The sequence below is a fragment of the Aptenodytes patagonicus genome, unplaced genomic scaffold, assembly GCF_965638725.1.
Source record: "Aptenodytes patagonicus unplaced genomic scaffold, bAptPat1.pri.cur scaffold_103, whole genome shotgun sequence".
In the NCBI taxonomy this organism is placed as follows: Eukaryota; Metazoa; Chordata; class Aves; order Sphenisciformes; family Spheniscidae; genus Aptenodytes; species Aptenodytes patagonicus.
In genome coordinates this window covers 310733-316330 of record NW_027472049.1, presented here as the reverse complement: position 1 = coordinate 316330, position 5598 = coordinate 310733, and positions in this window count along the sequence as shown.

Here is a 5598-nt window from a genome sequence, read left to right as displayed (position 1 = left end):
TGGGGGCTGGGCTCTGGCGGCGGCGCTGAGAGCGAGCAAGGCGCCAACGTCGGCACCCTGCGCTGGCTGGCAAGCGCGGAGCCCCGGTCCCTGTGGGGCTGTGGAAGGGCTGCCAAGGGAAGGCGAGGGCCAGCAACACCTGGGAGTCCTGGCCCCTTTGGTGTGGGAGCAGGCGCTGGACGTTTGCAATTTTGGGGCTGGGCTCTGGCGGCGGCGCTGAGAGCGAGCAAGGCACCAACGTCGGCACCCTGCGCTGGCTGGCAAGCGCGGAGCCCCGGTCCCTGTGGGGCTGTGGAAGGGCTGCCAAGGGAAGGCGAGGGCCAGCAACACCTGGGAGTCCTGGCCCCTTTGGTGTGAGAGCAGGCGCTGGACGTTTGCAATGTTGGGGCTGGGCTCTGGCGGCGGCGCTGAGAGCGAGCAAGGCACCAACGTGGGCACCCTGCGCTGGCTGGCAAGCGCGGAGCCCCGGTCCCTGTGGGGCTGTGGAAGGGCTGCCAAAGGAAGGCGAGGGCCAGCAACACCTGGGAGTCCTGGCCCCTTTGTTGTGGGAGCAGGCGCTGGACGTTTGCAATTTTGGGGCTGGGCTCTGGCGGCGGCGCTGAGAGCGAGCAAGGCACCAACGTCGGCACCCTGCGCTGGCTGGCAAGCGCGGAGCCCCGGTCCCTGTGGGGCTGTGGAAGGGCTGCCAAGGGAAGGCGAGGGCCAGCCACACCTGGGAGTCCTGGCCCCTTTGCTGTGGGAGCAGGCGCTGGACGTTTGCAATTTGGGGGCTGGGCTCTGGCGGCGGCGCTGAGAGTGAGCAAGGCACCAACGTCGGCACCCTGCGCTGGCTGGCAAGCGCGGAGCCCCGGTCCCTGTGGGGCTGTGGAAGGGCTGCCAAGGGAAGGCGAGGGTCAGCCACACCTGGGAGTCCTGGCCCCTTTGCTGTGGGAGCAGGCGCTGGACGTTTGCAATTTTGGGGCTGGGCTCTGGCGGCGGCGCTGAGAGCGAGCAAGGCACCAACGTCGGCACCCTGCGCTGGCTGGCAAGCGCGGAGCCCCGGTCCCTGTGGGGCTGTGGAAGGGCTGCCAAGGGAAGGCGAGGGCCAGCAACACCTGGGAGTCCTGGCCCCTTTGGTGTGGGAGCAGGCGCTGGACGTTTGCAATTTTGGGGCTGGGCTCTGGCGGCGGCGCTGAGAGCGAGCAAGGCACCAACGTCGGCACCCTGCGCTGGCTGGCAAGCGCGGAGCCCCGGTCCCTGTGGGGCTGTGGAAGGGCTGCCAAGGGAAGGCGAGGGCCAGCAACACCTGGGAGTCCTGGCCCCTTTGTTGTGTGAGCAGGCGCTGGACGTTTGCAATTTTGGGGCTGGGCTCTGGCGGCGGCGCTGAGAGCGAGCAAGGCACCAACGTCGGCACCCTGCGCTGGCTGGCAAGCGCGGAGCCCCGGTCCCTGTGGGGCTGTGGAAGGGCTGCCAAGGGAAGGCGAGGGCCAGCCACACCTGGGAGTCCTGGCCCCTTTGGTGTGGGAGCAGGCGCTGCACGTTTGCAATTTTGGGGCTGGGCTCTGGCGGCGGCGCTGAGAGCGAGCAAGGCACCAACGTCGGCACCCTGCGCTGGCTGGCAAGCGCGGAGCCCCGGTCCCTGTGGGGCTGTGGAAGGGCTGCCAAGGGAAGGCGAGGGCCAGCAACACCTGGGAGTCCTGGCCCCTTTGGTGTGGGAGCAGGCGCTGGACGTTTGCAATTTTGGGGCTGGGCTCTGGCGGCGGCGCTGAGAGCGAGCAAGGCACCAACGTCGGCACCCTGCGCTGGCTGGCAAGCGCGGAGCCCCGGTCCCTGTGGGGCTGTGGAAGGGCTGCCAAGGGAAGGCGAGGGCCAGCCACACCTGGGAGTCCTGGCCCCTTTGGTGTGAGAGCAGGCGCTGGACGTTTGCAATTTTGGGGCTGGGCTCTGGCGGCGGCGCTGAGAGCGAGCAAGGCACCAACGTGGGCACCCTGCGCTGGCTGGCAAGCGCGGAGCCCCGGTCCCTGTGGGGCTGTGGAAGGGCTGCCAAAGGAAGGCGAGGGCCAGCAACACCTGGGAGTCCTGGCCCCTTTGTTGTGGGAGCAGGCGCTGGACGTTTGCAATTTTGGGGCTGGGCTCTGGCGGCGGCGCTGAGAGCGAGCAAGGCACCAACGTGGGCACCCTGCGCTGGCTGGCAAGCGCGGAGCCCCGGTCCCTGTGGGGCTGTGGAAGGGCTGCCAAGGGAAGGCGAGGGCCAGCCACACCTGGGAGTCCTGGCCCCTTTGCTGTGGGAGCAGGCGCTGGACGTTTGCAATTTTGGGGCTGGGCTCTGGCGGCGGCGCTGAGAGTGAGCAAGGCACCAACGTGAGCACCCTGCGCTGGCTGGCAAGCGCGGAGCCCCAGTCCCTGTGGGGCTGTGGAAGGGCTGCCAAGGGAAGGCGAGGGTCAGCCACACCTGGGAGTCCTGGCCCCTTTGCTGTGGGAGCAGGCGCTGGACGTTTGCAATTTTGGGGCTGGGCTCTGGCGGCGGCGCTGAGAGCGAGCAAGGCGCCAACGTCGGCACCCTGCGCTGGCTGGCAAGCGCGGAGCCCCGGTCCCTGTGGGGCTGTGGAAGGGCTGCCAAGGGAAGGCGAGGGCCAGCAACACCTGGGAGTCCTGGCCCCTTTGTTGTGGGAGCAGGCGCTGGACGTTTGCAATTTTGGGGCTGGGCTCTGGCGGCGGCGCTGAGAGCGATCAAGGCACCAACGTCGGCACCCTGCGCTGGCTGGCAAGCGCGGAGCCCCGGTCCCTGTGGGGCTGTGGAAGGGCTGCCAAGGGAAGGCGAGGGCCAGCAACACCTGGGAGTCCTGGCCCCTTTGTTGTGTGAGCAGGCGCTGGACGTTTGCAATTTTGGGGCTGGGCTCTGGCGGCGGCGCTGAGAGCGAGCAAGGCACCAACGTCGGCACCCTGCGCTGGCTGGCAAGCGCGGAGCCCCGGTCCCTGTGGGGCTGTGGAAGGGCTGCCAAGGGAAGGCGAGGGCCAGCCACACCTGGGAGTCCTGGCCCCTTTGCTGTGGGAGCAGGCGCTGGACGTTTGCAATTTTGGGGCTGGGCTCTGGCGGCGGCGCTGAGAGCGAGCAAGGCACCAACGTCGGCACCCTGCGCTGGCTGGCAAGCGCGGAGCCCCGGTCCCTGTGGGGCTGTGGAAGGGCTGCCAAGGGAAGGCGAGGGCCAGCAACACCTGGGAGTCCTGGCCCCTTTGGTGTGGGAGCAGGCGCTGGACGTTTGCAATTTTGGGGCTGGGCTCTGGCGGCGGCGCTGAGAGCGAGCAAGGCACCAACGTCGGCACCCTGCGCTGGCTGGCAAGCGCGGAGCCCCGGTCCCTGTGGGGCTGTGGAAGGGCTGCCAAGGGAAGGCGAGGGCCAGCCACACCTGGGAGTCCTGGCCCCTTTGGTGTGGGAGCAGGCGCTGGACGTTTGCAATTTTGGGGCTGGGCTCTGGCGGCATCGCTGAGAGCGAGCAAGGCACCAACGTCGGCACCCTGCGCTGGCTGGCAAGCGCGGAGCCCCGGTCCCTGTGGGGCTGTGGAAGGGCTGCCAAAGGAAGGCGAGGGCCAGCCACACCTGGGAGTCCTGGCCCCTTTGGTGTGGGAGCAGGCGCTGGACGTTTGCAATTTTGGGGCTGGGCTCTGGCGGCGGCGCTGAGAGCGAGCAAGGCACCAACGTCGGCACCCTGCGCTGGCTGGCAAGCGCGGAGCCCCGGTCCCTGTGGGGCTGTGGAAGGGCTGCCAAGGGAAGGCGAGGGCCAGCAACACCTGGGAGTCCTGGCCCCTTTGGTGTGGGAGGAGGCGCTGGACGTTAGCAATTTTGGGGCTGGGCTCTGGCGGCGGCGCTGAGAGCGAGCAAGGCACCAACGTCGGCACCCTGCGCTGGCTGGCAAGCGCGGAGCCCCGGTCCCTGTGGGGCTGTGGAAGGGCTGCCAAGGGAAGGCGAGGGCCAGCCACACCTGGGAGTCCTGGCCCCTTTGCTGTGGGAGCAGGCGCTGGACGTTTGCAATTTTGGGGCTGGGCTCTGGCGGCGGCGCTGAGAGCGAGCAAGGCACCAACGTCGGCACCCTGCGCTGGCTGGCAAGCGCGGAGCCCCGGTCCCTGTGGGGCTGTGGAAGGGCTGCCAAGGGAAGGCGAGGGCCAGCAACACCTGGGAGTCCTGGCCCCTTTGGTGTGGGAGCAGGCGCTGGACGTTTGCAATTTTGGGGGCTGGGCTCTGGCGGCGGCGCTGAGAGCGAGCAAGGCGCCAACGTCGGCACCCTGCGCTGGCTGGCAAGCGCGGAGCCCCGGTCCCTGTGGGGCTGTGGAAGGGCTGCCAAGGGAAGGCGAGGGCCAGCAACACCTGGGAGTCCTGGCCCCTTTGGTGTGGGAGCAGGCGCTGGACGTTTGCAATTTTGGGGCTGGGCTCTGGCGGCGGCGCTGAGAGCGAGCAAGGCACCAACGTGGGCACCCTGCGCTGGCTGGCAAGCGCGGAGCCCCGGTCCCTGTGGGGCTGTGGAAGGGCTGCCAAGGGAAGGCGAGGGCCAGCAACACCTGGGAGTCCTGGCCCCTTTTGTGTGAGAGCAGGCGCTGGACGTTTGCAATTTTGGGGCTGGGCTCTGGCGGCGGCGCTGAGAGCGAGCAAGGCACCAACGTCGGCACCCTGCGCTGGCTGGCAAGCGCGGAGCCCCGGTCCCTGTGGGGCTGTGGAAGGGCTGCCAAGGGAAGGCGAGGGCCAGCAACACCTGGGAGTCCTGGCCCCTTTGGTGTGGGAGCAGGCGCTGGACGTTTGCAATGTTGGGGCTGGGCTCTGGCGGCGGCGCTGAGAGCGAGCAAGGCACCAACGTGGGCACCCTGCGCTGGCTGGCAAGCGCGGAGCCCCGGTCCCTGTGGGGCTGTGGAAGGGCTGCCAAGGGAAGGCGAGGGCCAGCCACACCTGGGAGTCCTGGCCCCTTTGCTGTGGGAGCAGGCGCTGGACGTTTGCAATTTTGGGGCTGGGCTCTGGCGGCGGAGCGAGCAAGGCACCAACGTCGGCACCCTGCGCTGGCTGGCAAGCGCGGAGCCCCGGTCCCTGTGGGGCTGTGGAAGGGCTGCCAAGGGAAGGCGAGGGTCAGCCACACCTGGGAGTCCTGGCCCCTTTGCTGTGGGAGCAGGCGCTGGACGTTTGCAATTTTGGGGCTGGGCTCTGGCGGCGGCGCTGAGAGCGAGCAAGGCGCCAACGTCGGCACCCTGCGCTGGCTGGCAAGCGCGGAGCCCCGGTCCCTGTGGGGCTGTGGAAGGGCTGCCAAGGGAAGGCGAGGGCCAGCAACACCTGGGAGTCCTGGCCCCTTTGGTGTGGGAGCAGGCGCTGGACGTTTGCAATTTTGGGGCTGGGCTCTGGCGGCGGCGCTGAGAGCGAGCAAGGCACCAACGTCGGCACCCTGCGCTGGCTGGCAAGCGCGGAGCCCCGGTCCCTGTGGGGCTGTGGAAGGGCTGCCAAGGGAAGGCGAGGGCCAGCAACACCTGGGAGTCCTGGCCCCTTTGTTGTGTGAGCAGGCGCTGGACGTTTGCAATTTTGGGGCTGGGCTCTGGCGGCGGCGCTGAGAGCGAGCAAGGCACCAACGTCGGCACCCTGCGCTG